The 16,968-nt window shown below is 40.0% G+C and overlaps 2 long non-coding RNA genes across 2 annotated transcripts; one reads left to right on the top strand and one right to left on the bottom strand.

The window, feature by feature from the left end:
- The first annotated feature begins 8,845 nt into the window (after positions 1–8,845).
- LOC119780893 lies at positions 8,846–12,068 on the top strand. Its single transcript, XR_005280465.1, has 2 exons — positions 8,846–9,338; positions 9,381–12,068. It is a non-coding gene; the product is annotated as an uncharacterized LOC119780893 (long non-coding RNA).
- On the bottom strand, positions 11,996–15,080 carry LOC119780894. The gene is made up of 2 exons (XR_005280466.1): positions 14,957–15,080; positions 11,996–12,780 (listed from the first exon to the last, which is right to left on the bottom strand). It is a non-coding gene; the product is annotated as an uncharacterized LOC119780894 (long non-coding RNA).
- Between the last annotated feature and the right edge of the window lie 1,888 nt (positions 15,081–16,968).

Here is a 16,968-nt window from a genome sequence, read left to right as displayed (position 1 = left end):
ACAGCACTGTACGGAGAAGAATGGCTGACAGCAATCTCTCTGTGAGAATGAGCTACAGCACTGTACGAAGAAGAATGGCTGACAGCAATCTCTCTGTGAGAATGAGCTACAGCACTGTACGGAGAAGAATGGCTGACAGCAATCTCTCTGTGAGAATGAGCTACAGCACTGTACGAAGAAGAATGGCTGACAGCAATCTCTCTGTGAGAATGAGCTACATCACTGTACGAAGAAGAATGGCTGACAGCAATCTCTCTGTGAGAATGAGCTACAGCACTGTACGGAGAAGAATGGCTGACAGCAATCTCTCTGTGAGAATGAGCTACAGCACTGTACAGAGAAGAATGGCTGACAGCAATCTCTCTGTGAGGATGAGCTACAGCACTGTACGAAGAAGAATGGCTGACAGCAATCTCTCTGTGAGAATTAGCTACAGCACTGTACGGAGAAGAATGGCTGACAGCAATCTCTCTGTGAGAATGAGCTACAGCACTGTACGGAGAAGAATGGCTGACAGCAATCTCTCTGTGAGAATGAGCTACAGCACTGTACGAAGAAGAATGGCTGACAGCAATCTCTCTGTGAGAATGAGCTACAGCACTGTACGAAGAAGAATGGCTGACAGCAATCTCTCTGTGAGAATGAGCTACAGCACTGTACGAAGAAGAATGGCTGACAGCAATCTCTCTGTGAGAATGAGCTACAGCACTTTACGGAGAAGAATGGCTGACAGCAATCTCTCTGTGAGAATGAGCTACAGCACTGTACGGAGAAGAATGGCTGACAGCAATCTCTCTGTGAGAATGAGCTACAGCACTGTACGAAGAAGAATGGCTGACAGCAATCTCTCTGTGAGAATGAGCTACAGCACTGTACTGAGAAGAATGGCTGACAGCAATCTCTCTGTGAGAATGAGCTACAGCACTGTACGGAGAAGAATGGCTGACAGCAATCTCTCTGTGAGAATGAGCTACAGCACTGTACGGAGAAGAATGGCTGACAGCAATCTCTCTGTGAGGATGAGCTACAGCACTGTACGAAGAAGAATGGCTGACAGCAATCTCTCTGTGAGAATGAGCTACAGCACTGTACGAAGAAGAATGGCTGACAGCAATCTCTCTGTGAGAATGAGCTACAGCACTGTACGGAGAAGAATGGCTGACAGCAATCTCTCTGTGAGAATGAGCTACAGCACTGTACGGAGAAGAATGGCTGACAGCAATCTCTCTGTGAGAATGAGCTACAGCAACATTAGTGATGAACATCTGCAAAAACATATTCGGGAGTGTCCAGACTCTGGAATAAAAACGGTTTTGGGGTATCTAAATAGTGTGGGAATAAGGGAAGTGTTTTAATAAATGTGTGAATGATTACCCATTTTTTCCAATGCAGGTGTATTAACTAAACATTTCAATGTCTTTTGCAGAGTGCAGAGATCCAGAGTTATGGAAACCATGAGGCTGGTGGATCCTGTGGGACTTGGTATTGCTGTAATACATAGCAGAGTTTACTCTGTACCATCACCACTTTGGCACATTGACGGAAATCACACATTGAAACGGTAAGCTCTTCATGGACAATGTTACTATATTTTTCATAACAGTTTTATATTAAGTCTTTATCTAAGATATCTTTCAGTATAAAGGTGGAGAATTGTGATTCATGGTGGCATTGACGGATACAGTCGAAAGATAACGTTCCTCACTGGCAGCAATAACAACCGAGCATCCACAGTTCTAAAAGCCTTCATTACTGCTGTGCAGAAGTTTGGCTTGCCCATCAGAGTACGAAGCGACAAAGGAGGAGAAAATGTTGCTCGTTATATGCTGCAACATCCAGAAAGAGGAGCAGGTATATCCTTTATTATTATGCCAGTTTTATTTATGCTGTAACGCTGCATCATGTCTCTGAACATTAATCCAGATTATGCATTCTTGTTCTCTCTCTTCATAGAAAGCAGAAGTTTTATAACGTGACGCAGTGTCCATAACCAAAGAATTGAGAGGCTGTGGAGAGACGTTTGGTGTGTTGTCACTGTGAACTACCGCTATGCTGCAATATCTGGCTGATGCTGCAGATTTTAATCCGGATAATGACGTGGATTTGGCTTGCATTCATTTTATAATGCTCCCAAGACTAAACCAGCATTTAGAGCTATTTTCTGTGGCCTGGGACAGGCATTCACTGTCCACAGAACAAGGCAGATCACCTTGTGGATTAGGGCTCAATTAGCAGCAAACACTTCTATACCTGACCCTTCATGTGAGCAGGTTTGGATTCTTAATGTATTTCATGTGTTGCTGCTATTAAATTTCATTATTAAATGTTGTTATTGTCTTTTACAGATTGATGATGATCTTTATGGGGTTGACTGGGAAGGGCCGACCCCGCTCAACAGAGAAGACGCTGTAGTGGTTCCAGATACACCAGAGGATGTCAGAACGCAGGTTTCCATGCTCCTTCAGGACAGAACTGACCCTCTGAGGGACAGTGATTGTTTTGGAATGGACATTTGTTTAGAGGCTTTACAGTTGGCACGTCACACACTACCGCATTTGTTTTAACTTTGTTTATGTCTTGTTATTTATTTTCCCTTTTTACTAACAACATGGAACAATAACATTGTGTTGCAGTGTCTTACTTGTGCCAGTTTTTAATATATTTGGAGATTGGCCAATCACCAGTCTTGGATTGTGTATCTCAGCCAGAGAGAGACCAAATAGACACATTTCACTTTTTCTGTTGAACAAAAAGGTATTGATGAAAGAATTATGTTAAAACTGTTATAATCAGATTGTAAAATGTTTTTGTTGTCTGACTTTTTTGTTAACTTCAAACTGCATTTTTGGCACTTTTTTTTGTTGAACAAAGGTCTTTATGAAAGTATGTTTCAATTATGTTTGTTAATCAGACTGTGTTCACAATATAAAACATGTTCTTCATAAAAGTTGTAGGCCTTTAATGAGAGACGAGGACAAAGTAACTCAACATCACAGTTTTCAATAGAATAAGTGAATTGTTGACTGGAGGAGGAATATTTTTTGCTCTTTATGTAAAGAGCACATGAGTTTTATAGTTTTCATTTTTGCTGTACAGACAATGGGACTCGCTGAACATATATATCTGGGATTTTAAAGAAGATTCCAAGGAATTTCAATTTGCACAGACTTATTATTATTATAATTATCCTAATGCCAGAATTAATAATAAACAATAAAGACTTTGTGGCATTTTGACTTAGTAATATAATTATATTAGTTGTGTTACCACCACCACGCCACTAGAGGCAGTAGAAGGCCCAAAAAGATGTGACTAAGTTGCAGATTTAGAAGTATGCTGGAAACTACAGAATTTGCTTAAAACTGTGAGCTGCGCTGAAGAAAATAAGAGAGAGGAGTTAAAAAACATACAGAGGGTGAAAATCATTCTTAAAATGAAATGAAGATATATCGCAGATTAAAAAATACAATAAAATCCAGCCGCGGATCAATGGGAAATAGCGCTCCCTTCAGGGGGCCAGGATCCCTCGACCTTCTTAGCTGCCCTGACTAATGCCTAAAGAAAATACGAGGTAGAAATCTAAGCATTTTGAAAAAATATTAAAAGACCAACATTTTTGTAATATCTAATGAAAAAATTGATCATACATGACCTACTTCAAGACTTTCTAATGGCGAAGAGAACAGGCAATAGTGACACGGACCAACGACAAGGACCATCGACATCAACCACATATGCAGCGAACGCATGTGCAACGTAGACATATGCAACATCTACATATACATGCAACATAGACCAACGACACATAGCAATGACACATCTGCACATATGACTTCTACTTATTTTTGATACAAATGGAACCCCATACCCCATGCTAGTAACGGGTTGGACCCCCTTTTGCCTTCAGAACTGCCTCAATTCTTGGTGGCATAGATTCAACAAGGTGCTGGAAGCATTCCTCAGGGAGTTTGGTCCATATTGACATGATGGCATCACACAGTTGCCGCAGATTTGTCGGCTGCACATCCATGATGCGAATCTCCCGTTCCACCACATCCCAAAGATGCTCTATTGGATTGAGATCTGGTGACTGTGGAGGCCATTTGAGTACAGTGAACTCATTGTCATGTTCAAGAAACCAGTCTGAGATGATTCCAGCTTTATGACATGGCGCATTATCCTGCTGAAAGTAGCCATCAGAAGTTGGGTACATTGTGGTCATAAAGGGATGGACATGGTCAGCAACAATACTCAGGTAGGCTGTGGCGTTGCAACGATGCTCAATTGGTACCAAGGGGCCCAAAGAGTGCCAAGAAAATATTCCCCACACCATGACACCACCACCACTAGGGGTGGGTATTGCCAAAGACGTCACGATTCGATTTTAATCACGATTCATATGCCACGATGCGATTCTATCACGATGCATCACGATACTTGAATTATTGCGATGCATTGCAATATTTTCTCCTCCATGTTTTGTTTTTGAATGACTCTGCGCAGTATCCCGTGGCCGGAAATGCTTGTGACACAAGGCAGCGTGCGTCAACACATCCGCAGCGACATCTACTGGACTGGAAGTTGTATTACACTTGTTTTTGGCTGATGTTCGCCAACCATTCATGAAATTTTATTTATAAATTTTTTTAAATTAATAATCGATACTTGGTGTCAAGAATCGATGCAGTAGGTCACGAAAATTAGAATCACGATGCATCATCATGATGATTATTTTGCACACCCCTAACCACCACCAGCCTGAACCGTTGATACAAGGCAGGATGGATCCATGCTTTCATGTTGTAGACGCCAAATTCTGACCCTACCATCCGAATGTCGCAGCAGAAATCCAGACTCATCAGACCAGGCAACGTTTTTCCAATCTTCTATTGTCCAATTTCCATGAGCTTGTGCAAATTGTAGCCTCAGTTTCCTGTTCTTAGCTGAAAGGAGTGGCACCCGGTGTGGTCTTCTGCTGCTGTAGCCCATCTGCCTCAAAGTTCCACGTACTGTGCGTTCAGAGATGCTCTTCTGCCCACCTTGGTTGTAACGGGTGGTTATTTGAGTCACTGTTGCCCTTCTATCAGCTCGAACCAGTCTGGCCATTCTCCTCTGACCTCTGGCATCAACAAGGCATTTCCGCCCACAGAACTGCCGCTCACTGGATGTTTTTTCTTTTTCGGACCATTCTCTGTAAACCCTAGAGATGGTTGTGCGTGAAAATCCCAGTAGATCAGCAGTTTCTGAAATACTCAGACCAGCCCTTCTGGCACCAACAATCACGCCACGTTCAAAGTCACTCAAATCACCTTTCTTCCCCATACTGATGCTCGCTTTGAACTGCAGGAGATTGTCTTGACCATGTCTACATGCCTAAATGCACTGAGTTGCCGCCATGTGATTGGCTGCTTAGAAATTAAGTGTTAACGAGCAGTTGGACAGGTGTACCTAATAAAGTGGCCGGTGAGTCTAGACATATGCATTATAGACATATGCAACATAGACATATGCATTATAGACATATGCAGACAACACATATGCAACAACAGCACATCTAGACATTTTACATCTGCTTATTTTTGACACAAATGGAACCCCATATATATATATGTCCATATGTATGTGTGCATGTATGTATGTGTGTGTGTATGTATATCCCATTTTACTAAACATTCATCAGTGTGATGGCAGCGGGGAAGAAGCGGCTGCATTTGCCGAACGTGCTGTTTGGGCCGGCAGACCCAACATTTATATTAAAGGCGCACTATGCAACATTTTTCAGTTAATTAATGTGTTCCATAACGTTTTGGATGATTAAATGAGTCATTTCAGGTTGAACAAAGGTTTTCTCGGCCGCCCTGGTGGTCTGTAGGGGAAATACCGCACTTGCAATTGCAGGAGCACCGACCCGCACCCACAGGCTCAGAAGTCTCGTGAGAGTCAGTCTTGCTTTACGGCGAGAACTGCTACACGCCCCCAGTTAAAAGCATGCTCGTTGCTAGCACAGTGGCGATCTTTGTGCAGTTATCATGGCGGAACCAGCGTGAAAACAGCAAAAGCCCATGTCTGAGCAGGCAAGAAAGAGGAAAAGGGCTCTGGACAGAGAGAGGAGTCGTACACGGGTGAACATCGGGCAAGCTTTTTCCGAGTGGCGAGAGCTAAAAGAAAAAGAAGGCTGCAAGGCTGACGCGGACCTCGCGTTTCTGCTGATGCGATTGTAAGTAACATTGGAATGGTTTCTCTCTCTCTGTGTGCATGTTCATACTGTCTGCTAAGCTCAAAACAACCGCGCCTGGCTTGACGGAGAAACCTGGAGAACAGCTGAGCATATTTACGACAGTGCACTTTTACTTTCGCCCTCTGGGGGGAGCCTCGCTGGAAAATCAACACCGGTTGCATAGTATACCTTTAATAATATGTATTATTATTATTATTATTATTATTATTATTATTATTATTATTATATATCGGCCTCGTTATATTTGCATAATGCATGAAGAAAAATCCAATCAGCAGCGTAGAGTCTGTTCCGATCATCCGGCCCTTACCTCAGGCTACTGCAGCCCATTGGTTATCATCCCTGTCAGTCTAAAGGGCTAGGCCAATCAGAAAGTAGAGAAACACCTTCACTCTCCATTGGAACTTTGTGCAGCGGGGTTCACTGTAGTAATGGAGAAGAAACGCAAGGGAGGCGCAGAGAAACTGCACGAAAAAAGAAGTTCTTCAAACGGACGCAGCGAAATGTGTCCAAACTGACTGATATGTTCCCATCAGCAGGCTCTTCATCTGCTCCGGTGTCTGATGTTAAATATGATGGTGGAGGTGGTTCTGCGTTCTAATGCAGACAACGCGTGTAAAATACGCGCGTTTTCCTAATATGATAATAATGTCCCTCCTTTTCCCACAGCCAATGCATTGAACTGGTTGCATCCAGTCGCTGATCAAGGCAGCCAGACCAACATAGTTGAGCCCAGATCTGCTTTGTGAAACTCTGCACAGAGCTCTGTGTGTCATTGTTACCAAACTTCACTGCATTGCCATTTCACAAAGCCTTTAGGAATAGAATGACTGCATGCTCTTTGCTCTTTGAATCCATTTCCAGGCCTATCTCCATGGACATGTATGGGTAACTAATGCATAGTGCTTTCCAGGTATCAGTAGGAACGGTTCCCCATGGTTTCTAACTGAACAGTCGTGGGTGAAGCATGCAGGTTGGAGTCCGGCTGAGACGGTTTGATTTTTCCCTTTCTATTCTCTCTCGTCTATAACCAAGCCCGTTTCTTAGTTTCTTTTTATTTTGAGATTACATAAATGTAGCCTTCTTCTCTGTTGTTGTTGATCCATCTCCATTCATTATTTAATGTAAAAATGTTTCACATTGACATACATTAATGTAAGCTGTCATCCACCTTAGTTTGCCTTGGGATGAATAACAGAACTCTGCCCCACTTTACGTAGTCCTGATTAATGATGAATGTGTCTCTATAATCTGCAATGATCCAATGTGTGCAATGGTTGTTCAGTGGTTACAGTGGTCATTCAGCTGGTAATTTAACCCCCCCCCCCCACAGAGACACCTACTCACTGATGTCTCTCTCTCTTTCTGTCTGTATTCCACTCGGCTTCCTTTTCTTTTCTCGTTGTCAGGTTCGTGTCTTTGTGCAGTTTTTTTGGGGGTAGAAATGTTGATGTTTTTGGCTGCGGTTTCACAGGAATGTGCAGCCTGCTGATAGTTATTTTGACCTGTAGATGGCGCCACACAACTAGTGATGGCAGAGCCCCCAGTAGGACAGTTCAGTTTTACTGTTCATTGCCCCAGTGGAAGGAAGACATTGCAACATATAGATAATTATCAATTACTGTTTATGGATGATATAAAAATGAGCAACTTTAATACAATGAAATATGGAACATGTGGAGGATATTAGAACAGGGATGGGAAATATCTGGCAGACGCAAAGTACACAAACAAATCCTTAGCATGTGCCTTTGGTTTCTAAAGGTGCAAAAGGTGGATTACTGTTAAATATGGATCCTCCACCCCATTAGAGCAATCATAGTCAAATTGCAGGGGGTCCATGAGAAAGCGGGTAGAATCCCTATGAAAAGGAGTCCAGAAAAGCCACCAGGTCACGGATGATTTGTAGTCCATGCTGTCCCCTGGGTCCACCTAAGGGGTCCAACTGTCCCTGTATTTGCTCCACCGCTGCCTCTTCCATAATGACGTCTATCGAAGCAACAGTTACTCTCTCTGGCCAGTCTAGCAACAACGCAGCCTCTTCCTGTGATGCAGGAGCATCAGGCTCTCCAGCAGCTCTAGCAGCACCATCAGCTTGAGGAGGTAGAGGCTGTATATCATTCACAGCAGGGACAGCTGCAGTCACGGAAAAAATGTCCTGCATGGCAGTCCAACTCCTTCCATGCTGGTGGAGACACCCTTGCACAAACATCTGCAGTGACCTTCTGTCCTCAGCCCCTGGTTGTTCCAATGATTGCAAAAATCAGCCAAATCTGGGTTGAGCCTCGGGGGGTAGACATGGAGAGCCCAGAGGTGCATGTCATTATCAGGGTTGATTATTTCCTCACTCTCCAGAAAGTGGAACAGCTCATGGTACACACTGACCAGTCCACGCCAGAGGCCCCCCCAGAGCCTCTCTATACACTGGCTGTGTACACTCCTCCCCTGAATGGCACTGCCCCGTGGAAACCTCTGAAGATGTTCATAAGCTCAGACACTGCAGCGTTTTTTCCCTCCTCGGTCAGTCCTGACCCGGGAGGGCGCACCATAGCAAGCCACAGCATTCAAACACTGCAGTGCTGCGGTTGTTAGAGGAGGCTCTGTAGAAGCGAATTGTGTTGCCTCAGGTCATCGTGACCTTAAGCTCACAATGATTGATAACACAGAGCAAGCAGTCTGGAGGCCACGTACTCATCTTGGCTTGACTGCCAGGATAAGTCTGGAAAAACAAAATCATTAGGCCCACTCGCACGCAATCCGGTCACTAGCCAAGAACTTCCAGGAAATGTTATCAGAGCGTCCAGTCGTGCACATACATCCACACAGTGCAATGTTGAAACTATATAAACGCCCAGATTTGAATGAGGAGTTGAGGAAAAAGCTAGATGTGTTCTGTTGAAATGTGAAGCGCTGTGTTACGTGTACTGAGGACAGCATGTGAATTTGATCTATAAAATAAACGCTTTTTCTCCCGTCCTGTGGCAATCAGATGATCGACTGAAGGTGTCCTGATTTTTGACCATTGAAAACCACCACATTTGATGCATTGGCCGAGCTGAGAAAAGAACCCGGGAACAACTTTAGAATCAGGAGAAGGTAGGTCAAATCCCTTGATCCTATTTTAATGACTGATATAAAGCAGATCACTTAAGCTGCTTGGAAGCTGGACACACATTTAAACTGTATCAGACGATTATCTGTTTGCCACTGGATGTTTGCTGCAGCATAAATTGGCATCTTGAGATAAATAGTAGCTGTCGAGAACTGGCTCGGATTTTTGTTTTGGATGATTAATAGTAATCTGCTGAAGCGAGATTGCACCATAACTTTATAGAAATTGGTGGAAACTGGCGGTCACGGATTATAAGTGATGTATCATTATGAATGATGCAACTAATATGTATATCTCATTCTAGTGAGGAAAATAAATTTCCTAGTTTAATATGTCGCCGAGTCGCAGTTCGACTGAGCCTGAAAGGCTGTTGTTGTTGAGAAATAGGCCTGAAGTCCAGAGGGACTATATCGAGATCTCAGTTGTTGAAGTTGTTTATCTCCGGAGAAAGAAGCAACAGAGAGCAGTGTGGCTCTGTGTTGATGATGTTAGACCAAAAGTTGATAAAAGAGTTGGAAAGTGCATGCAAATTAGTTTAAATTGGCTGCTTGGGTCTATGAAGTTAAAGAATTCTGTGCACAACCGATTAATTGCCATGGCATGTAATGGTATGAATGTCTAAAGAGCTCTGTGTGACTCTGTATTAACGTGTGACTCTGTGTGATTCTGTATGTGTGTTTGAAATCTAAGTGTACACTAAAAACATCTGTTTAAATTCAAACCTCCTTCCAGAATCTGTAATCAGATCTGCTTAATCACTGTAATTTAATCAGACTGAAAACAGTGTAGAGTAAGATCCAGTCCCTACAAAATGTAGAGATGTTTAATAACCTCTCCTAAGTGTCCCAGAGGACATAAGAGGTCAAAATAAAAGGAGGAAATAAAAGTCATTAAATAAGGGAATCAAAACATAAAAAGTGAAAATAATTGCATAAATAAGTCTAAAAACATAAAAGACTAAACAAAAGAAAGAAAGTGATCACTTTATATCTGTAAAAGACGTCTGCTCTCACTTCAATTGTAACTGCGTCACATTTTCTAATAGCTGACCTGCATGAAAAATAGGAGTCCAGTTGTTTGTTCCAACAGAAAAGGCTTAATTGTGCCCAATCTTTAAACATACTTGGTCGAAAAGTTGTTAATTATTACAGAACAATTTGTTACGTAAACAGTGGATAGAAGAGAAGTTTCAAAATTTGTAAGACAACATCTAAAAAGTTTCAAAACAAGTTTTTCTTAGTAAAAGCCCCCTCCCTTTTTCTTCTCTTCTCCTATGAGCCTGTCTGTGTGTGCGCTGACACACACACACACACTGGAAGCTAAAAACGCCACGACGTTCTGTATCTGTTAAATAGGACTATATATTACTATAAACAAAACTATGTTAGAAGCCGGCATGTGTCTGTCTGTCTGTCTGTCTTTATGTTCTTTGTCTGTCTGTCTGTCTGTTCTATGTTGTTTGTTCAATGTCAACATGTCTGTCTGGGGTATAAAATATTAGTTCTATTATGTTTCAGTATAAACAGATCAATAGTAGAATTAAACAGCAGATAATTAGATTACAGTTATGTTAAAACATAGATTAATATGGCAATAAACATAAAATCCCATGAAGAACTGGATTCTCTCTATGCATCCACGTCCGGACATATGATAAGAAAGGTATGCAGGAAACCTGTTGCTGAAAAAGTCGAATTTCTGCACGTTCTATTTGGATGCGTTTTGAGTAATTCAGTAATGAGTGGGACCAAAGTCATCAGAAAATACTACAAGACAAACAATGACAAAACTTTCGAAAAAGAAAATACAAATAATGTGCACAAGAAATAGGATCTGGTCTAGACATTTTCTATTATAAAGTGTTTGGTTTTAGTTATATTTTGTTTATGTTGTTTTGCAAATGCTATCGATGTTGCTGTGATTTCTGGAGGTGAACCTTGAGAGGAGCTGAAATCATTGATTTAAAGTGTTGAACCTCTTTTTCAAATGTTTATAAAAAGTGAAAAACTATGGTCGATTTTATAAGAAATATATTGATTAATATATTTACATCTTACTATGTCTTGAAATTAACATGTTAAAGGTAGAAAATCGATTTGTACTAAAGTTCTGTAAACCCCCCCCCCCTCCCACCTCCCGCCCAACAGTAAGGTCCAAAAATGGTTCTGAATTCTGTCCCGAGGCAAACGGAAACTCAACACACACACATTTTCAACACACACACATTTTCAACACACACACATTTTCTACACACAGATATTATTTCCTGACTCACACACAGCTGCTTGTGTCACTGAGAGACAGAAGGAGAAGCACAGTTACCAGAGTTTAAGCAGGGGCGATCAAAATAGAATTAGGGCCCGAGGGTTTCGAAGCATTTTTAACTGAAAACAATGTACTGATTGTTACACTAGAATGATATTGTTGACGGCATGTAAAGAGACTGATTTTTAAGCTTATATTTGATTATGATAAACCCCACATGATTAGACAAATCCTTCCTTTGCACATAGATGACAGAATTAGATTACTCCTGAGTTATGTTGATCTTACTGTAGCAAAGTGAATAAGTGAAACACTAATTATTAAGAATACTTAAAGGTGAATTTTCAAAAAGAGCAAGTTACATTTATGCTAAGGATTTCTTAATGTAATTAACTTTTGATGAAACTTGATAGAACAAATACAACTCAACAATTATTAGGGGTAAGAGATAAATAAAATGAAGTCCTTTTAACACCTTGAAGCAAAAGCTGGAAAGTGGTTTTGCTATGGGAAAATTATGATTTATAAATAGTTTTTTCATAAAACAATTAACAAGGCAAATTAATAACATGGAGAATTTAATTAAACTTCAAACAGTATTGTGGTTGTCTTAAACATGGGGTGTTGTGGAGGACGTGCATTATTATTTACAGAGTAATGAAAATGGTATGTAGACACAGGAGTTGGATGAGTTTGGCTGAAAGGTTAGGATACGGTGCCCTGAGCCCAGGGGGGCTCGGAGCGGCACGAGAGTCCTCAGACTTGTGACCAGCTGATCACTAAATGCCGAGGTGAGCCTGTTGAACTGAAGCCGTGCAGCCGAGACCGAATGAGGCGGAGACTGGAGGAATCACGGTCATCTAGCCGAAGCGGCTCGAGCAAAGAACACTGGCAGAACTAGAAAGTGCTGCAGCTAACATGAAAAGCTTGGAGGGAAGTGCTGGCCTTGTGGTTGGGGCATAGAGCTTGGAATCCTGAGGTTGCGAGTTTGAAACCCTCTTCCACAGACTGCCACTCTGGGTCTCTGAGCAAGACCCTTAACCCTGACTGCTCTCTGGTGCCCAATGATGGCAGCCACTGCTGAGATCAATAAAAACTTCAATTAATTAATAAACTCGGCCAAAATAGGAGATGTTTCTGTCGCTGGTTGCTGGACGTGAAGAAGCTGCAAAAAAAAAAACCAAACACATCAGATACTCAAATTAACACAGCTTTATGGTCAGAGTAAGTGAATTATGGTTTATTTATGTGCAACAGCAGAGATCAGCAAAACATTTACATTTACATGGTGTCTAAAATAACATCTATTCTGTCTTACAAAACAACCTATAGGTTTAACTGTACTTCTAATTCTAAAGCATCTATTGAAAACTGAATACAATCAAAATTTGTAATCAACGTCTTAGAGCAGCTGTGATTATCTTAAAATAAAATTACATTCCAAACCTTGTCATGATTTTCTTTATAGCAAAACTATTTTGTAACATCATAATGCATTACGTTCTGGTTCAGATACTTTCTAAAACAAACGCTTAACAAAATATGGTCAGTATTTAATATAGAATGATGTGAAGTTTGCTGAGCACATTATGAGACTTAGAACCAGCATGAGGAAGAATATCTCATATCACATTTAGCAGAGACATTTTAGGACTTAGAGAAAACATGCTGATCAGTTCATGCAATTAGAATTAAGTAACACTGACATTTAGATAAGTTAATAACATTAGAGTAAGATTTTGTCCTTTCTTTTCTTTTCCTTTTTCTGTTCATCTTAGAACAACTTGTTTCCAGCTTTGGGGGACAGAACTCACACCGACATTCTGTGTAAACCTGCTGATGTTTACTTCACAAAGACTGAATTAGAATTGGGAAAACTAAAAGCAGTAATTAATAAGCTTCAAAATGTTCAGAATATGTTACTAATTGCCACTATGTAAATCATTACAACGGTTACATCCTGAATCCTATGGGATGCTGTTTGAACCTTTCTTTTACTTTTAGTTTGTTTTTGGAACAGTTAAGTTGAAAAACCACCAGCTATGATTTGTAAAGATTCAGCCAACAGTGAATCTACAGATGTTATTTCAAATATTACAAATCAGTGTTCTTCATTATGACTATATTCTCTGTTAAGGTTGATAAACATGATGTATTAATTGATCAAAGGTTTGAATGGGAAAGATCAAACATTTCCAGACCAGTTTTATTTTTTAAGTACAAAGGCTCAGCCTCCCTACTGCAGGACACAATGTGGACCAGGTTTTAATTGCACATTCTGCATTAACAACGTACTAATTATTCTGCTTTAAGTTTCTCTTCACAGACGCTGCTAAACCTGAAACCTTTTCTGAAGGAAGACTCACGGTTTGTGCCAAATGTCATAGTAAGGTAGGAAAACTATTAATGGATATTACATAGAGCTCAGCTGCTGATACTTTAGATGTGCTTCCAAATTCAGTGATTTAAAACAAACAGTCTATAGTATTAAGAACTAAATCAGAAGATAGAGACATGTGAAAATTATGTGACTATGTCAGAATAGGTCATGATTCAAATCAATTAAATAGAAACCTTCAGTATGAACCTCCTAGTGATTATCTAGGCACAAAGTAGAATGTAAGATTAACATGTGCACCTGTAAACTATATGGAATATAAATATTAGAGAATGCAAAAGAAGCTGCTAAACGTAAATATATCAGGAAACTTAAATTAAGACTGTCTACAACATAAAATAAAATTAAAGCAGCAGAAGCCTATGCAGTATTTAAAGACAAAAAATTTCCATAAATTAGAGATTCTAAGAGATTCTATGAATCCTTAAATAATGCACTAGATGTACTTCTGAAAAATGTTAAGTAAAACTAAGAAATCAACATTCAGACTAGTTTTACAATAATAAACCAGGATGTTTATTTAAGTTAGACTTTCTCTCCCCAGCATCAGGACTAGCTGCTTACTCAATAAGATACAGAAATAGAGAATAATGTTTGCAATGTTTTTGTACAAAATGTTACTTGGATTTTGAATAAAACTCTTACATCCTAAAGTGAGAGCAACATGTATTTAATTCAATATATGAGCTTGAAACAGAACAAAGAAGCAGATCTGGTTCAAGAAGTGAAGAACCGATTATATTAATAGATGTGAGAGGTTAGTTATGCTTTAGATTACATTAGATGATTCTACGTGAAGCGTAGAATGAAAACTGTTTACTGCACTAAAGAGTAATATAGAGACAGATCAGAATCCTAAATGCAGATGACAAAACAAATTATAGGCTAAAACAGACTAAATACAGTTCTAGCTCAAAGCCGAATAAAGTATGTTAATACTTACTCAAATATCTTTGTGTTTCGAAAGACTTTTTCTGTCCGTCTCTCTCTTGCTTGCTCCATGGAGAGAGGAAAAGTCACTCTGCATTCCAGTCTGATTAAGCAACTTCCGTCCACAGGAAAACAACTTTTTATTTTTTGTAGCTTGGCAGAGAACTACAGAAGTGATTAAGGTTAAAGTTGGTACACTAACTTGTTTATGAATATCCAAGACGAAACGTACAACCTTAAAAGGGTTACATTCCTGGTTATCTGTACCGAGCCAACTAATATCTAACAGGATAAACATTATAAATAAGTAAAAGTAAAAATGTATCTCTGCAGAATTTGCAAGATCAAGGATTAGTTTAATTTAGAAATCAGACTTTACACAAATAAGATGAAAAGTTAAGCATAATTTCAGTCTCCAATACGAAACGCAGATTGTCACACATGTTCTTAATACATTTCTAACAGTAAAACACTGAATAAAAACAGGCTTTACAACTGGAAAAGCACCTTAAGATTTGAATTCAGGAATATTATGTAAGTGTGAGATTATGTGATCCAAGTGTATAAACTGTCCGATAAATCCTAGATCTAGATGCATTGACAAATGTTGTTATAAAGCACAGAAAGCCAGAATGCAGATTGTATTTAAAGATAATGTAGGATGGCACTCAACTTGCTTCCAGAGGAAAAAGGATTTTTGCTTTTATTCTCATTATTACTATGCTGCTAAAATCTTTAGTACTTCTTACTACTCTTGTGCATGAAAACCCTGGTTAACAAAATTGGAACAGAAGGCTAAGATAATAAGGAACAATATTCTCAGTGTTTAAATTTTTTAGAGCAAGGATCACCAAATTGCCCCCAGATGATGCCTCCACCCTGTGACAAAATGGCTGAGCCTCGGTACGCTATGGAGCCTGAAAAGAACACCTGAGAGCTGAGAGCGGTTTGACTATATTATTTCTTGTCTTTTCTTTCATAATCTAATTCCCCTGAAAGAGGAACCTGTTTAAGGGTCGCATTGTAAATTCAAATTATTATTTTACTCATGTTTTTTTGTTTTCTTTCCTTGTGTCATTAACATATAATTGGGGATTGATGCACTTCGAGGAAAAGGACCCAGGAACTCTGTGATGAGAAGGACCTTACAGAGGAATAGAAAAGGTGATGAAGTTCCAGTGTATTTATCTCACACTTAGCTGTGTTAACAAGTATTTAAATTACAAGATTCCTGAAAGTATTGTGGAGCGATTTGAAGCTGTAACACCGATTGCACAGTAGGATTGGACTGCCATTTTCTTTGAGTAAAGTTTTCTCCTGTTTTTGTTATTTTAGGAAGGTAAGATGATTGTAATTTATTTCATGTTTCTTTGAACAGGTAAGATGATCCAACAAAAGATAGACTTTTATTTGTTGTTTTGGCCTGAGGTCCAATCTGAAGTCCTACAATCGTGTTACATGATTTATTTCATTATTATCAGAAAGGTTAATTCTCTGAGATTTAAATTTTACAGATTATTGGAGAATATTTGGAAATATTAATAATTGCGGATAAGAGAGAAGATACACCAAGAGACAATGGGACTTTACTGCAACAATCAAAAGTTCTCTTAATTTAATTTGAACATTAATTACAGAAACTGGACTCATGAAAAACAGGATGTGTTACATCTCTAGATTTAGTTTCAAGATACTGGTCAGTTTTTTTCTTTCCTCGCAGGATAACATCTGATAGTGAGATTTAAGGACACTGGGAAAAGGACTGCCCTTACTCTGGATCCACATAAGCCATGGACACATGAACGATATGCGAGGCCCACGGGGCCAGGACAACCAAGGAGCAGACTGACTGAACTCAAATAATAAGGGAGGTACATCAAAGAGTAATGGAAGGACAAGAGGACCAGCGAACTCTAGCTACTCGTCGAAAGAATGCAACACCAAGGAGCCACCAGGAGATGGATGACCGACAGGATCAGATGTGATGAAAGCATCACAGGAGGGAATGGGATCCTTCTCCAATTG

This window comes from Cyprinodon tularosa, unplaced genomic scaffold, assembly GCF_016077235.1.
Source record: "Cyprinodon tularosa strain WSP-4 unplaced genomic scaffold, ASM1607723v1 ctg1674, whole genome shotgun sequence".
Lineage (NCBI taxonomy): Eukaryota > Metazoa > Chordata > Actinopteri > Cyprinodontiformes > Cyprinodontidae > Cyprinodon > Cyprinodon tularosa.
This window is presented reverse-complemented; position numbering and strand designations above follow the sequence as displayed.